General features: G+C 38.9%; 1 protein-coding gene across 2 annotated transcripts in view; it reads left to right on the top strand.

The window, feature by feature from the left end:
• Positions 1 to 20,749, top strand: part of palm3 (paralemmin 3) — a 34,855-nt gene continuing 14,106 nt past the window's right edge. The window contains exon 1 of one of the 2 annotated variants that reach the window (XM_058091594.2): positions 1 to 155. The gene's annotated coding sequence lies outside the window, so the exon portion shown is untranslated. The other variant, XM_058091593.2, reaches the window with a different exon arrangement.

The raw sequence follows: 20,749 nt of genomic DNA, 5'->3' as shown, positions 1-20,749 counted from the left end.
GCCATGATGGCCATGATGGCATTAGTTCAAGCAAGCAGAGCATCCCCAAATTGTTGTTCGCTACAGCCGAGCATTGTTGGTAACACGAATCCGCCTGCCTGTGCTGTGAGGAGGAGTCAGAGGGCCGATTCACACACACTCACCACCGGAGTCAGGTAACCGCCGTCTGGCTTCTTCCTCTCTCTCTCTGTCTCTCTCTCTCACACACACACACAAACACGCCTGAGGAGAGTGCTTGTATCCCGGGTGTGTTTTTCTCGTTTTTACCGATGTCGCTACCAAACTTCCCAGTCAACTTTCTACATCTTTAAGTTGGAGAAAGTTGACTCAGGTGTTCAGGAAACGTCATCGTCGTTTTAAACCAAAACATTGTTTTTATTTCCGCTTGTTTTTTGTTCTTTAACTCCTCGCTGGTTTGGACTGTACAGTGTCAAGCTATTCAGGTGAGTGTACATTCACTTTTGATATTTAATGTGATTTAAAGCTGTATTCTTATATTGTTATTATTATTATTGTATACATTATTGAAAGGGGTGCAGCTGCAGAAAGTGAGCCCAGACAGAAGTTGTTTGACCTGAAGAGTTAAACTGGGATTAAAATGTCACTTTTGTTTTCCAAACCTCAAACCTGACCTAAATTATGCAAACGTCACTCACACTCATGATGCAAAAAGTCATTCCACTTGTACCTGTTTGTGTACAACAGTAGACTGTTGATTTTGTATCAGAGTGCCAGGAACTCTTAAAGTTTGCAAGTGTGGCTTTTGAACACTTTTATGAGTCATAAAGTTCAAAAGCCTCAAGTCTACAAGCTATTTGTGACACCTTTATGATGCGGTAGTTTAAACAGCAGGGTTATCTTCCGTCACTTTCAAGCAGTAGCATCTTACACTATATATGCATGGTATTGAGTTCCATTACATTAACCACACACTTGTTTTCAGGCTTTATTGACTCACATAGGTTTGCTTAATGGCAACACTATTGCAACTGGACACCTATTCTTGGTCTGCAAAGAAACTTCATTTGATCAATGCATCAAACAAACGCTGTTTTGCATGCAACAGAGAATGTTGATTTATAAGCAAAGATTCCTGCAGGAGCTTCTCAAATGCTGTTGCTTCTGTCAAGCTCCAGACAGAAGAGCCTTGAGGCCTTTGCTTCCAGGGGAGCGTCACCCCCTTTGGGTGTTTTTAGATTAGAGGAGCCTTGTACTTGTATTGCCATTTTTAGAAAGGTTTGTCATGTACCGTATTTTCTGGACTACAAGTCGCTACGGAGTAGTCACACAAGTCACACAAGGCCAGAAATGCATAATTAGATGGACATAAGTCGCACTTTTTGCTACTACTTGACCAAAACAGACATTACGTCCTCTTGGAAGGCAAGTTCTAACAATAAAAGAATAGAGAACAGGCTGAATAGGTGTTAGATATGCTAATACAATGGTTATATTGTGTATGGTCATATCACCTGGCACTTTGGTACTTGATAAAAAAAAAAAAATATATATATATATATATATATATTAGGAAAGCAGGAAGTGAACAAATGTAACAGTTACTGATTGTAAAAGTACCAGATGGAGGGGTAGGATTTAATAAGCTTTGCTTCTTCCTACTCCTTTTGGACATGTGGAACTGTGAACTGATTACGGGATGCACTCAATTGTAATCTGATGCATGTTCAAATGAAATATTACCATTACCATTCAGCTACACAAAAAATAAACATGAACAGAAAAGGTGTCCAGTGTTTACGTAACATACACTTTTATCATTGATAAGTCGCTCTGGAGTATAAGTCGCAGGAACAGCCAACCTACCTAAAAAGTGTGACTTATAGTTCGAAAAATACGGTAAATGGCAATGAAGTCAGAACAAACAGTGCTTGCTCTTATTTATTTTCAAACAATCATTTCCAAACAGAATCAATAATTAAAACAAAGAAAGAGATCAATGAGTATTGGTCTGCATTTAAAAATCTCAGATATTAGCAATTCGATACAAGCAGTCGATTCCAGACTACGCCTCAGCAGGTCTGTCCAGCAGACGTGATCACAACAGTGTTTAACGTGGAGTAGCAATTATGTCGGCCCGTGTATATTTTCTCTTGAAGTCCAAAAAAGTTGTTGCAGCTGAGCGTAAACAGCCCTTTAGGGGGTGAGGTTTCACTGAGATGGGGAATATTGAGAATACAGCAAAATGAGTGAAAGAAAACTCTCCATTGCTGATTTGCTGCTCTGTAAATCTTCATTATCCTTAAAAAGACATCATACAAATTGAACCGCAGCTGCTGACTCAGACAGTTCAAGGTTCGACAAAAAAGAAGCAGCCATGCTTCAAATGTTGTAAATGATTTGTGATGCCTAAATTCATCACAAGGCATCGGGGGAACTTTGCCCTGCTTGTTTTTCCTCACAAACAGTCAGCCTTTTTTTCTTAAATAGACAGTCATGAGATTATAGAAGAAACTGAAAGTTATTTTTTTTGTTGCACATTCCTTTGATTTGTGAGTGTGACGTAACCTTGGTTCATTGGTGTTCCTTCTTCAGGGAGCACCTTCAGGCTGTTTTTATATTCCCGCTGATGTGGAGAGAATATTTCCAGATGACAATGTCATATTGATTGAACATCTTGTTAGATGCATATGATAGTTATGTGAAAATATAGCACACCCAATGGTGGAACTGTTGTACACAAAACAGTGAAAGTTCGAGAAATGATGCATGGCTAATGAGTTCCCTGTGCTATTATGTTTTATGATGAATGCACCACTTCGTGGCGCTGTTATTTAATCTAAAAATTGGACTGCACAAGTTGGATTGACTTGAAATTTCTCACACATCTGAATGCGATCATACTTTTGGGTGCTTAGTGGAATCGCCACCTAATTTCGTACACGCTGACAAGCTCATGGGTGTGAGATTTCAACAACATTTTTTTAAAAATATAATTTTTAAAATTAGGACACCCCATAGTGTCCTAATCATCTTTTTGCCGCTTGCTGGCTGTGACGTAGGCAGATGAGACAAATAAATTCTTCATAATAAATGTTTCCTACCATAAAAAAAGATGCATATATACATTTATACATTATTTCTTTGCAATACAGCCTACCTGCGAACACCATTTTTTAAATAACAAAACAGCAGCCCATATTTTGATTCAGGATTATTGTGTCTGTTGTAAGATAATTCATACCTGCAATGAAATTGTGGTGTTCTGGAGATCAAGTCTGGTGTTTGTGCATGTCACTGAAAATTACAGTAACTAGTAACTATTATTATTGACATCTAGTGACCGGTGTAGAATACTACAGTACCTAGCACTTCTTTAAATGGGTCTCCTGAATGCCTTGTATTTTATATATATGCTCTTTCAGCCAATTTTATGCTTAAAAATGCTTAACTTTAGGCCAAGACTACATAAGAATGAATCATTTATTGACTAGTATATATTTGAAAACAAGTGATAGAGCAGTGACTGTATTTATCTCCATCTGTCTGCTGCACCATTGCTGAAGTCTTCTGTCTGCCTTCCACTTTGAAAACATCTGCTCTTGTGCTGTTGTTGTGATGTAGCTTTTGTTTAAATGTGTGCTGCACCTTAGCCTCACATTGACGGGGTAGCCGTCTATTGTGCTGTTGTATTGACAGATGTCAGATTCATATCGGATGCATCTTTATTTGGAAGAGCCTGATTCAGAGCTGAGGATATCGAACTGCATTAATTTTTCTCTTTTGGCTGCCATGATGCATATCAAAATCGGGACACTTGGGAGCAAAAAGTCAGACACGTGAACCTTGAAGTGTAAATCCGGGCTAAGACGTAATTTATTTTATTAAAAAAAAGGGGGATATTCTGACTGAAAAGGGAGATGGAGGGAGATTTTGGAACCGAAATCCGATGTGGCAGGAAGGAGAGATGAAATTCACCTCTTACACTAACTTGTCAAACTGGTTGATGGATGGATTTTCAGGAAGAGAGAAATTCCTCACTTCAGCAATGCTCTTGGTGTATCTCTCCGGCTCTATCCACAGTTGGTGATATTGGACTATCTCATCTCTTTTCCATTATGAGCAACATCATGACCGTAGCAGTTTTACACGTTACAGCAGGGGTCTCAAACACGCGGCCCGCCGGCCAAATGTGGCCCGCAGGACACTAGTTTGAGGCCCCCGCCTTGATATGAAAGTTTAATGTTAGTGCGGCCCGCGCAAGTTTGATATGGATGCTGTATGGTATCATGTACCCAGAAAAAAATATTACATTTGATTAATGTTCATGTTAAGGGTTAAATAACTGTTAATAGTTATCTTCCCTATCCTAAGTTTTTGGCTATTTAAGTTTAAAGGAAATAACTTGAAGGCTACCGTTTAGGTCGCTAGCTCTCTAGTTTGCGAGTTAGCATGTGTCTCAAGACCCTGCAGTTGCACAATATGTTGTAAATAATAAGAATATAAATGTGACTATAGTCGTGTTTTGTCATGTCTACAGGGCTCTAATAATGCTTTGTTCATTTTAATCTGAAAAAAATAATTTGTCTACCCACCAACTATATGTGGTTTCTTAAGTTTTTATTATTTGCCGTTTTATTATAATTATTATATTTATTTATTACTGATTGATTGATTTTCTTTATTCTTGATTTGTTTATTTATTTTTCATCTTATTTTGTGCAGAAAAATAAAAATTAAGATATTTGAGAACAGTGGAATGTTTTATCAGAGCTTTTATTGTAGAAAATCGGAACCAGAGCACTGAAAAAGTTTGTATATTTTTCTGTTTTTAATAAATGCGTTGGCACGGCGGTCTAGTGGTTAGTGCGCAGACCTCACAGCTAGGAGACCAGGGTTCAATTCCACCCTCGGGCATCTCTGTGTGGAGTTTGCATGTTCTCCCCGTGCACGCGTGGGTTTTCTCCGGGTACTCCGGTTTCCTCCCACATTCCAAAAACATGCTAGGTTAATTAGCGACTCCAAATTGTCCATAGGTATGAATGTGAGTGTGAATGGTTGTTTGTCTATATGTGCCCTGTGATTGGCTGGCGACCAGTCCAGGGTGTACCCCGCCTCTCGCCCGAAGACAGCTGGGATAGGCTCCAGCACCCCCCGCGACCCTGAATGAATGAATGAATAATAAATACGTTTTTTTTCTTTTGGAAAACCTCCAGTGGCGCCCAGGTAAATTGAGTTTGAGACCCCTGCTTTACAGTCTTTCATAAAAATAGCATGTTGTTGTTTCTAATGCTAAGAGTCCACTGGGCCGGCGCCAGTTGGTGCCAGTTCACGCCAAAGATTATGTGATTGGCGCGTAGTTGCTTGCTGTGGCGCTGAATTATATTCGCTTGGCATGTTGCCATGTTGCTCTTAATTTAACGCCACAACCACTACGTGGCAATCACATAATCTTTGGCGAGAACATGATGCTAGGAGTCCACTAGGCCGGTAGCAGTTGGTGTCAGTTCGTGCTAATGTAATTTGCTGTGGCACCTAGTAGTGTCGCCAATAAGGTGCCTCGTGGGGTGCAGTGGCTCAAACTGCCTCTAAATGGCTTGTGGTGGCTCGTAACAGCGGCAAAAATTTAGTTTGGCGGCAAGAAAATTTCAAATTTGTGTAAAATCTTTGTCGCGCCAATTGCTTGATGCAAGTGTCCACCAAGTGGAACCAAATTTCGCTTATTGGAATCCACTGGAATGTAATGGCGCAAACAATCCGCCTATTGGAATTTACTGGAATGTAATGGCGCAAACAGTCCGCCTATTGGAATCCACTGGAATGTAATGGCGCAAACAATCCGCCTATTGGAATCCACTGGAATGTAATGGCGCAAACAATCCGCCTATTGGAATCCACTGAAATGTAATGGCGCCAAGTTGCGCCAATGATAAGAAGTCCAAAATGTGTGTAGAACAATGTGGTGGAGTCTTCCTTCCTTTTGGCGAATTTTAAGATCCATTGTACGAAGCCCAGTTCACCTAAACAAAGTTGTCTTGCACTATCCTGGAAATGCCAACAATCCAAGGACTACTAGAATGTCCTGAGCAATTGGCTCAATGACCATTTTAGCATTCCATCCAAACTGTGTTTAAAGATCGCACAAAATCCCTTGGGTCACTTCTGTTAATATGAATGAACCAGAGATTCCAAGGACAATGGCCTTATTTGTGTACAGTTGACAGCAGGTGTGGTGAATAATAACTCCATCATACTAGGACTCATGAGCCTCACTATTATTTTTCACTATGCCTTCAGTCGGTGTACACATGATGCAGGCTTGTGCTTGATGATTGTGTCCATAAAGTATGAAAACGGTCTAGAACTGAAAGTACATCATTTTGAAGTACGTAAAAAAAGAAAGGTCATGTATAGCCACAACACAGGAGGGAATCCAGATATCATTAATGATGGATAGACGTGCTTTAAAAAAAAATCTAATCAATTGTTGAAGTTGTTGAAATGTATGATTTTATATTAATCATCGATTTTAGTCTTGGGGGCAATCAAAGACTGCCTGTATTATTTAAAATTGGCCTGTATTTGCCTGCTAACAAAGAAATGATTCTGAGTCTGAGATTGTATTCATGCCTTAACATGAAAGTGCAAACTGTCCTCTGATGTTTGCTTTGCAAGGACAGCGTGTGTGTGGAGAAAACACACTTTCATTTGCAATTATCTGTTGATTTAAAGTCTCAGATGTCCTGTTGAAGTAGAGAGGGTGGAGGAGGGAAAAACATTTCACACGTTCTGTTTACTCTGTTGTTCTGACTTTGCTATCCTCTTGACCTTCTTTTGACACCGACTGCAATGTATTGAGCCAGCAGACAAAGATTAGACTGTAAGGACGTATTGTGTGATTGTGAAGGTGATCAACTTTCTTTGTCGTTAGCGTTGCATTCTGGAGTCCTGGGACTTGTATCACAAGTTAATTCTGGAACCTCGAATGTTGAGCATCTGGATACGGAATTAATTACAATGTTCTGTTGTAGTACGCAACTGCTAGGCTACAATTTTGTTTTCCTTCGCTCTTGTCGGCATTGTTGTTGTTTTCCCGCTTCATCAACCAAACCTCCGCTTGAATATGCTTTTGGTGACACGCCCCAAATACAACAATGGAGCACATAATCAGACCAAATTTTGTACCGGATGTTAAAGGCAAGTTGCCAGCAAGCTTTCTCCTGTTACACATCTTCCCAACATTGATGTGGGACGCTGTTTTCCTCATTTTACCGGACTTTGTTGGCCTTTGCTTGCAGGATGTACAAAATAAATATCCTTCTTTTGTGTCTTAGTATTTGTTAAGAATTTCATTTTCCGTTTACGGAGACATGCAGCATTCATGAAACATATGATTATGTTGAGGAGAATTCTGTTGTGGAGAACCTGGTGAGTTCAACCCAAGTTTTTGGAGGCTTTTGCTCCGTAAGCAGCTTTGTATTGACACTGCATTAAGTAAATCATACTGACAAACTGTGAACTGTGAACAGAGAATACTCTTTGGTTAAGAAGATCATGACTTCCTGTTCTTCAGCTGTACCTCCATAATCAGTCTTGGCTTTGGTTTTATTTATTTGGTAATCAATCTAAATCCATGTGTTCCATCTGTGAACTTAGGAAACCGTATGGCGCGTTCAATGGTCAAAATTCTAAATTACTGAAATAAATCAACTTTTTGGTCATATTTTAATTCATCAAGAAGCATCTGCATACTCCTAGCTCCCTGCTACAATGGTGAAAATATTAGGAAACATAATGCATGTCCAGGATATAGAATAGAATATTCTATTCTGTCTAGAATAGGAAAGCACTAATGTACTAATGCATTATGTTTCCTAATATTTGCACAATTGTAGCAGGGAGCTAGGAGTATGCAGGTGCTGCTCGATGAATTTACAATATGACCAAAACGTTGCTTTATTAGAGAATTTAGATCAGCCATTGACTGGGCAAGTCCCAAATATTGACTGGTCGATCCCAATCGATGGGTTGGCGACCCCAGCTTTAGCTATTGGTATTAATGGTTATATGACGTAAATGTTTGATGTAACTGCTGGATTTAAAGGTCATTTTGGCACACAAGTTTTTTTTTTTCCTTTATTTCAACTATGCATAATATCGGTAGCAATTTGTCCTTCACCAGACACTAAATTGGGGGTGTCATCAGTCTAATTTGTTCAGGGGTGGTGTGGAATGTCCTCTCCATGTTTGTCCTCAAAGATAATTGGGAAGGAGGAAAGTTAAATATTGGCCTGCCTGAGTTTCAGATGTTTTTTTTTTTTTTTACGTGACCAGATTAAAATGAATTCTCATAGATGACCACAATGTATCCCACAGACTATCCTCTTACTGTTAACTGTACCTTAAGAATTGTTCAAAAAAATGAATAACAACTCTCAATGTCAGCTCACTGATGTCATATGGCATCAACAAAGTGACGTTTACGTTATCGACGCAATCGACGTACTGAGCACCTCCTGTATTTGAGTATGTATGTATAGTATGTTGATTCTTTGCTGTAAAGAGAGCAACATCTTGTGGCTCCCAGCACACAAGCCTACAGGCTTTTGATACTTTTTGACAATAGTGCAAATGGGCTGAGGGCAGATTACACTAGCGCTGCATTCTGCTCCAAACCTGTTTGACAGACATTCTCACATATACAAATCTTGCAAACAGGAACAAAGTCACCGCAAGTGAAACACTGGTGCAGGGAGAATGATTACCGACAAGAATAGCGCGTTCATGTGTGTTCATGAGGCGTTCAAAAACTGATTAAGAACAACTCCAAAAATGTAATTACAGAAACGATGATCGTGAGTGATTAAAGGCATACTGTACTTTAAAAAAAGTCTCATCATCCACAGTCAAACATGAACACGTCTTTCTCGTTTCTGTGCAATCTAAATATTGAATACTGCTAGCATGTGGCAGCTAGTCATACACTTCATGGGATTCACTTAGTCTGCCTATAGAATCCTCCTATTACAACCCATCTTCTCACATTTCTCTCTTGTTTAATCACTCTCAAAGTTTGAATTTTGTTTGTAATTTTAATGATCATCCTCCTAGGTTGGACATAAAAAATTATGAAATGACTCATATGTATCATGCATTGTTCTGGTGCTGTTCGGCTGTGGTGTTTTTGTATCCTCGTTAAAGGATATTGCTCCTGTAGTAGTATTTTACTCCTCCTTGAACTGTAGATTAATTTCCAGTTTTCCATAAAGGCGCCCTACATTTGCGTAACTTCTACTTTCCTTTAGCATGTATAATCGCTAGCAAACAGCTAATGATCATACAACAGAAAACAGTGTTGCATGAAGGAGATTGGCTGTAGACCATTGTCAACCAATCAGAATGCCGAACACCATGGGCAGATTCTCCTTTAGCCAATCAGGACTGTTGCAGGTTTGTATTGAGCTGGCTAGACATGAATTTCAATTTGTAAATGTTTTAAGGCAGTTAAAAGCGCAATTGTGTTACATGGAGGAGTTGCCATAATATGGATGGCTCAACATACATCGTATAGTAGTTAATATTTAGTACACAAAATAGTTAGGATTGAATCAACAGTGCCTCTGCTGTTGGTATAACATTAATATTTGTCTCAAGAGCCTGTTTATGAGCACCAAACATAAAAAAAAAGTATACCATCTCTCTCACTTGTTTGCTCCACTTTTGAGAATATAATCCTCGTTTTTGAAGTTTTGGCTTCATGGACATGATACCACGTCTGACTTGCCCCTAGCGAAATGGTCTCGCTACATGTATCTGCCCACCACTTCACCACAGGACAGCGTAAAAAAAGTCTTAAAATTAAGCCTGGAGCTCTGTCAACTCTAAGCTACAGAATCAAGGGTAGATTTTGGCCAGCACACATATTGTGGGACCTCTAAAATGAGTAAAACTAGTATAATATGGGACCTTTACTGTCAGTGTTTGTGTATGTGCATGTCCAGACAAGTAAGCATGGTGACATAGTGGTGTGAGCTTCATGTGCGTCACTGAGGTTTCTTTAGTGAAGTGACAAAACGAATGTATCGCATCCTCAAGTACCTTGTCGAGACTTGTCAGAACAGTCACCAAAGTCGCCGTCTTAGCAACACGCCGTCGTTTTGAAACCTCTCGCCCTTTGCGGTGTTTTCCATGCGCATGATGTCTTATTTTACCCTCAGTTGTTGTTGCTTACTTGTGTTTTGCAAATTTAATTCAACCTATTTCCTGATTAGATTAGTCAGCAATTGTATGAGCGCTGTGTGACTCTTTCTGATTCTCTTTTTTTATTTGATGGTATCAAACTGAGATAAGACACAGTTTGTACTTGTTGTAATTGTTTAGATTAGAACAACATGAGTGATAATTCACAAAACCGCACGGTTTGTAAATCTGAAGGTGAACCGCTGTAATGACCTTCAGTCACCGTTTTTCCAGACAAATTTGCCTTTAGTCATGCTGTCTGAGTGCCCCATGAAAATACTGCAAGCTTGTAATCCCTATTCATTGGCAGAGCGGAACAACAAACACACACACACACACACACACAGCATTCCTTGTCGCATTTAAAAGACAATGTTCATGTTCTTATCGTATGTGGCTTGACTGTCTATACACAAACTTTGAGGGATTAAGCGACAGACGTGATGGTCCATAAATGCCAAAGCATTTAGAAGTCGAGACCTTTAGTTTACTCACCATTTTAGCACTTTACTTATTGGTAAGTATCACTTATTAAAATTAAATTACTCTGCTAAACAGTGACTCCCCTCCCCTCATCTTCAATTGGCATTAACCTCTGTTCTTAAAAACACAAAAAATCTCCAAAATAACCAGGTGACACATGTCCTGCACGTCTGCGGAGTTGCCTCGTTGGCCGTGCAAGAAGGCAGCCACTGTCGGCGGTTCTCTTGACCCCTGTGTCAAGGTGCGGTGCATCTGTTTTTGAACACTTCAATATCCGCTAAGGCAGGGGTCTCAAATATGCGGCCCGTGGGCCAAATGTGGCCCGCAGGACACTAGTTTGAGGCCCCCGCCTTGATATGAAAGTTTAATGTTAGTGCCGCCCGCGCAAGTTTGATATGGATGCTGTATGGTATTATGTAACCGGACAAAATTATTACGTTTGATTAATGTTCATGTTAAAGGTTAAATAACTGTTAATAGTTATCCTCCCTTATCCGTGTGGAAGTGGTAAGTTTTTGGCTATATAAGTTTATAGGAAATAACTTGAAGGCTACCGTTTAGGTTGCTAGCTCTCTAGTTTGCGAGTTAGCATGTGTCTCAAGACCCTGCAGTTGCGCAATATGTTGTAAATAAAAAAGTATAAATGTGACTATAGTCGTGTTTTGTCATGTCTACAGGGCTCTAATAATGCTTTGTTAATTTTAATTTGAAAAAAATAATTTGTCTACCCACCAACTATATGTGGTTTCTTAAGTTTTTATTATTATTATTATTATATTTATTTATTACTGATTGATTTTCTTTATTCTTGATTTGTTTATTTATTTTGTGTAGAAAAATAAAAAGTAAGATATTTGAGAACAGTGGAATGTTTTATCAAAGCTTTTCTTTTAGAAAATCGAAACCAAAGCAAAGTTTATTCATTTTTCTGTTTTTAATAAATGCGTTTTTTTTTTTTTGGAAAACCTGATGCGGCCCAGTCTCGCCCAGATCCTAGCTCCAGTGGCCCCCAAGTAAATTGAGTTTGAGACCCCTGCGCTAAGGTCTCGGGGCTGCGTGGCTCAGGTGGTAGAGTGGTCGTCTCCAAACCTGAAGATTGCGGGTTGGTTCCTTCGTCCGTCCGTCCGTCCGTCCATGATCATGCATCATGCCCAAGGATACTTGGTCCATGATCATGTATCCTGCCCAAATATCCTTGGGCGAGATACTGAACCCCCAGTTGCTCCTAATGCTGTAGAAGTCAGATGTCATCAGTAGGTAAATATGCTTTGAGCTCCTTGGAGGTGAAAGACCATATACTCACTTTACAACAAGGTACACAAAAGGAACTAATGAGCAACTAATAACTAAGGTACATACAGTAAATTTAGAGTAGTTGGTAGTGGTTCGGGTTAGGTAGGCTTGTTTTTCATTAACTTGTGTAATTTTGCTGACAACTCACATTATGTAATTTACGATGGTGGTTCAAACCCTGTGAGGCATATTTTACTTTTAAAATTGTTCGACGCCATTCTATATCATCAATGTACATGGCCGAAAAAAAATCAAACATTAACATGCACAAGGAACAATGTATCTGCAATCCAAATATTGTATGAAACATCACTGGCTTTCATTGAAAGTGCATTTCAAAACCGAGTCAAATTATAAAAACCATTAGATAGCGTCTCCATAGAAGCGGAAAGACAATATAAAGCATGCGTGGAAATAACATTAACCGTTAAAACTGGAACACCATGTTCATCACACTTAGCAAGCCAAGATGACTAATTTCAAATACACATTTTTTTTTACTATATATAGTCCAGACGGCCGCAATAACATGAGGGCCCCAGATGAGCTTTGTAGAAAACCGTCACCATGCTGTCACTTGAAATCTACTGCACAGCTCAGAGGCTGTAAAACTGATTTTCCTCACAGAAAATCTTTCCACTTTTCATTTTTTTAAACGTGGGTGGCAGATGGTAATTTGACATGGCTTGTTATCAGACGCGTGTCCAGATTGGGAGCCATTCAGAGGGCAATATCAAGCCATTCACAGCTATATCAAGAATTAAGTGCTCTATCAATCATGTGTGTGCCCGACGAGATTGTGGCTGCAACTGTGCTCTGACAGTATTGAGAACTTTAAGTCAATGTGACTTCACGTTTCCAATTTACTCCCAAAAGTAGCCAGTATATGCAGTATACTGCATATTGTATTGGTGTGCAACCTTATCAGACTTTCAGTGGGTTTGCTTGATAATACCACAAACCATGTTTGTTTGAAACATACTGTATTGGCCCGTTGTGGTAATGCAAATCTGACCAAAAACCCCAAAGCTAAAAGCAAATTAAATGCTGTTGTTCCTGTTCCATCAAGACAAGAAATACATTTTCACGTGTAATTGTTCAACATTATTTGGAAAGCATGGTAACATGGCAGAGATGAGTGCAGGAAAACAGCTGCTGATTGCATAGCATTTTTAGAACTGCAATTAGCACAGTGATTCTCAATTATTTTCTGTCATGCTGCTACTGGGGGACAGAAAAACAAATATTTTTGTGCACACCCCCTACCACCACCACCACCACTGGTATCTATTTATTTATCTGTACTTATACAGACTGAAAACAGCAAAATGCAACAAAATGAAAAGCAGTGAAACATACACGCGTATTCAAAAGTCAAATTGCATGCTGAGTATGACAAATTTATACATGTTGGCATGCTGGTCTACACCCCCAGTTGTGTTCACCGGATTCCCCAGGGGGGCTCATCCCACTGTTTGAGAAGCACTGACTTAGCAGCAGCATAATCATTGGTTTAAATTAGGGGTGTTCATACTTTTTCTACTGAGAGCTGCATACTGATTTTTTATTTTTTATTGTAAACCAGCTAGTTGGTTTAATTTGTTGGATAATGAACCATTTTATTCCTTAAATTGACATTGTGCATAGTGTAACTGGTGGTTATTTTTAGGACTATATATACTATATGCAATTTGACTGCACATTTTTTATTAAAGTGAGTTTATTATGCTCATTTTTTTACCCTTTGTATTGAGTTGTGGACTCCTATAAAGCAACCACACACAATAACCCCCGCAGTTATAGATCTTCCAGAATCTGCACCTATTCCAGAGTATTCCAAGGTACACCCTGGACTGGTTGACAGCCATTCGCAGGGAACAAATACAAAAACCTTCACACTCGCATCCATACCTATGGATAATTTTGAGTCATCAATTTGAACCCAGGCGTCTTGACTGTGTGGCCAACATACAAACCACTGGTCCAAAATGCAGCCCTAATAAAACAATAAATAAAATAAAATTAGGTCAGTGTCTCATGCTGGGTTGAAAGCCAAAGAATAAAAGTAGGTTTTGTGATGAGTTTTAGAAGTTTACTCAAAGAGAGCTGTCCAATTTCTAATACACTCAAAATCATTATTACATTTAATAAGTGTTTCAAATTTCTGAAATAATCGCCTGTCTCTCCAATTCTACCTCTGTCTTTCTGTCATAGATGATTAACTCTTTACATTGTGAGTTGGAGGACACTAAATTGTACAGTTTGTGTGTCCTCTCTGTGAAGTACAGAGATTAACTGGATTAAACGTGCAATGGGAATTGTTGATTTAGGTAATCCCCATCGCACTCCAAAGGCTACTGCACAATCAAGGACAAATGTCCCATTTTAAACAAACATTTGTATCATAAACGACATGCATTTCACTCCTGATTTAAGGTGCCATTCAAAGTGGCTTGGCTGCATTGTGGTTCAACCACCATTCCCCCATAGATTAGCTTGTGCTGTGCAAACATACATGTGTAAATTCATTCCATCCCGCTGTGACACATTCATATCCATCTAGATTAGCAGTAATCCATTTCCAATCATGTCTGTCATTTCTGTTACTGTCTATAAAGGAAGGGAAAATCGGTGGCTGATGAATGGCATTTTAGCAGCAGTTGTCAGGCTCCTTGCAGCTCAGTTTGATCTCAGTTTCTACTAACGTGCAATCTAATTTCAAAGTGACATTAAAAACAATTAATAAGCTCCATCACAAACAAATACTGCCATTTTTACTCAAGGACTTGCGCAGAACTGACATTGGAATGATGGCCAACGCAATCAGGAGGCGAAGCAATCACATTAATTAATAGGACTTTTCTTTTGACATATGTTTAATTGCATTAATGTTCTGTGTATTTGTTCATTTCTATAAGAACATGCCCCGTTAACTCGCTTCCTATAGGACCTACTGGGAAGAAGGACAGAAAAAAACCATTGGAAGTTGGTTTAAAGCAGAACAAGAACGAGGAGGTTAATAATAACGATAAGAATAATACAAAAATATAGTGTGATTTCTTAATGTAAGCACATGGCTTGTGTGCACACAAGCGAGAAAAAAATCCTCCCAGAGAGATCACCATTCAATTCTAATTGCGTCTCTAGGAATTATTCTGTTTTTAGATGTATAAATTGGGTCTTTTCCTGAGCAGCGTACAGTGACGACAAGCAGAGGATGTGCAAGTTCAGGGATCAGGGACTATGCGATTACATGTTCTGTCGTGAATCGTCCGGAGGAGAGTAATGTAATGTTTGTGCACTTCCTTTTCCCAAAGACAAGAGTGGAAGGATGTATTCCGTTAGCAGTGGCCTTGGAATACTTGCCAGCACATGTGAAACTGTTTGGAAGGACTAACTTTTTACCTTTTAGGCCGGAATTTAGCATATACTATATCTTCTTCTCCATATCTCAGAATTACTCATTAGTATGTTTATGTCCAGTGTTTAAATGTTAAATAATAGATGAATAACTAAATAGAAAATATATGAAAATATACATAAATGCATACTTAAATAAATACAAGAGTTAAAAAATTGTATAATGTGTAAATAATTGCAGTATATAGACAAACCAATTCCATATACTGATATACCAAAACCCTTTTAGTGTTGTTTGTGTATAGATGTTTTTATATTACATATTTGTTCCCTATATTTCTCCCTATTGTTGAAAAACTGTTGTACATGAGCAGGGTGGTTGGTGCTTTAAATGTGAAATGTACCAGATCTGTGAAATTCATTATTTGTGATTTGGAGAAGGGGGGTGTGTGTATATTCTGTCCAGCATTATGTGTATTTTGTGCAGTATCCTAAATGCCATTTTCCCCTTTTACACATAGTTATTTTCCCATATTGCCACTCAATAAAAACATACTCAGATAAGAGTCAACAGGCACAAGGTTCTGCCTACCAGCTAAATGTCATCACTAAAATACAATGGTATTCAAATAGGACTTGATATAATTACTTCTTAAAATGTATATTTAATAAAACCACACCAGTCTGAATCACTGATGTGTCTATTACAATGTTGGCGGTAATACAGGGTTACAGTTAACACCTGGACATTTTACAAGTTACATTTTACATAAAAGTTCAGTATTATTTTCTATAATTTATATCGGGTCTTACATTTTTTTATCAGGAGTGTATTTATTCAGGAGTGTAAGTCCTCAGAACATAGAACACAAATTAGGTGGTGATCAAGGCTCAAAACTCTGGAACAAGTTACCTTTCATTGTCACGCAGTTACCTTCAGTGGCTTTGTCTTTAAGTCTCATTTTAAGACTTATTTTTATTGCTGGGCTTTTGACTCGTTAGCAGTCTTTGTCCTCGTTGCCTGATTTGTATTGATGCGTGGGTGTTGTTTATTGCACAGCACTTTGGTCAGTTCTGTACTTTTTAAAGTGCTTTTGTTTGGACAAATGTCTATCGTCCAATCAGCTTGGGATTTTATGCATATGTGCAATGACAGTGTTTACACCGCTGTAACTTTTCTACCATTATTTCCTACCTTTTAAGAATTCCCATGTCTGAGTATATCTCTGGGACTGCACGGCGGACAAGTGGGTAGCGCGCAGACCTCACAGCTAGGACACCCGAGTTCAATTCCACCCTTGGCCATCTCTGTGTGGAGTTTGCATGTTCTCCCTGTGCATGCGTGGGTTTTCTCCGGGAACTCGGGTTTCCTCCCACATTCCAAAAACATGCTAGGTTAATTGGCGACTCCAAATTGTCCATAGGTATGAATGTGAGTGTGAATGGTTGTTTGTCTATATGTGCCCTGTGATTGGCTGGCGACCAGTCCAGGTTGTACACCGCCTCTCGCCTGAAGGATAAGCGGTAGAAAATGAATGAATGAATAGTACATCTTTTCACTTCTTCACTTTACCATCCGTTTTTGTAGTTCCAGTAGTTCCCTGCTTGGCTCAGCATCGGCAAGGCTTTGTCAACAAATATCCCAGTTCAGTGAAGCCTGGCATTAGAAATGGCCTGAGCAGCAGTTTTCATGCTCCACACCTTCCAGTCACGTAAAGGCCGCTGTCCCCTAACCTCACCCGAAAAATATGCACCCGTAACCGTGCTTTGAATGAACTAATTCCTCATTCATGACTTGAATTCCTGAAGCGCTGGCCTTTCCTAGACAGCAAGCTGATGTCATCGGTTAGACCTACTTTCACAACAACATTCAACATTCTTGAAGTGGCATGGGGCACTGGAGGTACAGCATGTAAATACTGACTTTTGGCAAAAGACCTTTAAGCCGTTGGAGGACCAAATACTAATGCCTGGCCTTTGTGGAATTACTGATTGAAAATAGGATGAAAGCTCGTCTAATTGTGGATTAATTTGGCATGTAGCTAAAGTCTCCAGGCATGGTTTTCTACTCTTTTGATGAAAAGGAAATATGTGTCGATACTTTGTTTGGTTAAAAAAGCTATGATATTAACAAGATCTTAAAAGATTTTCATTCTCGACACCCTGCTGTTCTTCCATCTGTTCCCGCAGAGCCAATGTCACAGCACCTGTACTGCTCAGTATATAGAATTCACGGCTCCCTACTAAGCAAATATACACTCTTATATAAACATGCACATGTGCACTGAAGGTAAATATACTTTTGCACCAGGGCAGGAGCAATGTGTGCAATGAAACCATGAAGACAGCCAGGCTTGCTTGGAATGTTTTTGGCCAGCCCACCCTGTCATGGTTAAAGTATTTATTTAAACCATGTACGTTGGGAAGTAATGAAATAATTCCATTGTGTTATGCAGAAACAGTGCAGGAAGTCACTGTTTATTCTGTCACTCGCTGCTGATTGCAGTTGATTGATGTATTGTTTTAATTGGCTTTAAATTTCCGAGCTAACAAGCACATAATCACTTTCTGCTTGGACTATCATCAAGATTGGCGTTTTTTTTCGTATTTTCATGTGTAATGAAGATCTCATGACAACAAAGATTCTGGAATGAAAGTGATCAGCGCACCGCACTCCCTTGTATTTCTGTTCCATGTGTTCACCAGTGTTTCACTGTTTTCTTGACTGATGGGGCGGGCGGGTCATACCACTCGGATTGAAATAGCGCCAGTAGATTCTAAACTGGTCTCTAGGTGTCAGTAATGTTACATTGATGAGACGATTGTATTATATTGTATCAACTCGACCTAATAACTTTTACAGTGGTACCTTGGTTGTCATGATTAATTCATTCAAATAAGATAGATGAAAACTGAAATGCATGACAACCAAAGCAATTCTTCCTGTTGGAATTAATGTAAATCCAATTCATCTATAATATTAACAAATGCAAATCATTTACATGAAAGAAACTCCCAATTAGCACCTCGTTGGGAGTGACCAGGATGGATAGGATTAGGGACGAATACACCAGAGGGACATTACATATTAAAGGCTTCGGAGATAAAGTCAGAGAGGCCAGACTGAGATGGTTCGGAACTGTAGATCATTTTAATAATCAGTGTTGGTTCCCACAGACACATGAATACTCCTCCACAGGATAACCAGTATGAGCTTCCTTTCTTCCACCAGATACAGTATATTTGCATTTTTTGGCCTACTAGTAACATCCTACCTCTTCTGAGAGCTGTCTGAACCACCAGGAAAGCAAGGAAGCCGAGTGACCGCAGTTTACCTCTTAATGATGAGGGTCTTATAAGAAAGAGACTTTAGTCCTAACATCACCTCATTCCCCTTCTCATCTTGTCTCTGTGGTTCTTGCAGTGCATCCGACCACTTCAAGTTTTCTTCCTCTGTGTATTAACTTTTTATCTACGTCAGCATCCTTGCTCTATCCTCCTGTATTACATCTAATTATTGGAGTCAGTGTATGTCTTCAGGGAGATCCTCAATATCGCTTCATCAAAGCTGCCAATTGGGTTTGCTTGTTTATCTCTGGCTGGGGCCATGTTGAGATGCAAGTCTCTGGTCCCTCTGGAGGCTAATACTGTAAGCTGCCATCTCCACTCAGTGAGAGCAGTAATGATCCTAAATATTTGTGGTTTTTGTCTTGTTTTTTTTACACAAATTCCGTAATATTGCCACATCAGAGACTCTGACCAAAGGTGTCTTGCCCACTGAACTCAGCAAAGCAGGACAGCCCTGTAGTTGTGCGAGTTGTGAGTGACTTCAGAGGGGAAAGGAGACGGAGTATGAAGAGGGTTTTAATTTAAAGTGACAAATTTAGTGAAACTGCGATTTTACAATACAAACAGTCCAGTGTTGTTTTGATGCATTTGTTAAAGATTATGTATCAAATACATACAATAAATAACCTTACATGTAAAAAAATAATAATTAAATACTAAATTAACTTTAATTACCACGTAAACACCCACAAATACCAATACCATATCGGTTCAAATGTGAAAAGTATAGTATGTAGATCTTCTGTTCTTCATCTTGCCACCCCTTTTCTTCATAACACCACTCTGAGTGTTAATTTCCTTGTTTTTATTCTTATTTGATCGTTTTTCATTTTTTGCTCCCACAGTAGACTTATGATACATTGGCACGACCCACCCAATAGCTGAAGGCAGTTTTAGGGCTCCCTCAGGTGTTGGCTTGGATTCATTTTTCACTGTGATCTCTAACATCCCTAGGGCTGTAGAAGATCTATCACTTTGGAAGACCACAACATTTGCTAGGTTACCCTAAGACATTAAATAGTCTTGTGTATATCTTCCGGATTTTGTTTAGCCGAACACCTATTTTCTAACTCCTTAACCTGGTTTTCTTATGTAGTCGTATTAATCTGATTGGGGTTGTACAGAAATTTGCCTCAGATGTTACAGAAAGCTTTATACTAGTTGTTTCTCTGCAGGTCATTTCCAGAGAGACACTCACATTAAAAAAGTTATACTCATACTGAACAAAGCAAAATTTGTTCTCAATCAGAAATCACTACACACTCTTTATTGCTCTCTGGTTCTACCATATCCTACTTATAGTGTGGAAATATGGGGTAATAACTATAAAAGCAATCTTCACTTGCTAAAGGTACTGCAAAAAAGGTAAGTAAGGATAATTCATAATGCCGCCTACAGAGAACATTCTAACTCCTTATTTCTAAAATCACAAATACTTAACTTGCTGATGTAGTTAATCTTCAAACAGCTAAAATAATGCATAAGGCTAAAAATAACCAATTACCTAAAAATGTAATCTAATACTTCTCTACAAGAGAGGAGAAATATGATCTCAGGGAAGAACTACATTTGAAACACTTATATGCTAGGACTACGTTAAAAAGCCATAGCATTCTATATATATCACCATATTGACAGGTACTGTGGTACCCATTATTGTATGTCATTGTATGGTCATATCACCTCGTACTTTGGTACGTGACAAAAAATTAAAAAATAAAAAAAACAAACTGTATTATGGAAAGCAGGAAGTGAACATAAAAAACAAATTGTATTATGGAAAGCAGGAAGTGAACAAATGTAACAGTTACTGATTGTAAAAGTACCAGATGGAGGGGTAGGATTTAATAAGCTTTGCTTCTTCCTACTCCTTTTGGACATGTGGAACTGTGAATTGATTATGTGATGCACTCAACTGTAATCTGATGCATGTTCAAATTAAATAAAACCATTATCATTACCATACTACTTTATTCGTGTTGTCACTACTGGTCACTATTTATTGTTGTTGGAGTGTAAATGTGACTATAGGGGTGCTATTTCATGTCTACAGGGCTCTACTAATGGT

Source organism: Doryrhamphus excisus, linkage group LG9 (genome assembly GCF_037039965.1).
Source record: "Doryrhamphus excisus strain RoL-2023G ecotype Guam linkage group LG9, RoL_Dexc_Guam_v1.1, whole genome shotgun sequence".
Taxonomy (NCBI): Eukaryota; Metazoa; Chordata; class Actinopteri; order Syngnathiformes; family Syngnathidae; genus Doryrhamphus; species Doryrhamphus excisus.
This window is presented reverse-complemented; position numbering and strand designations above follow the sequence as displayed.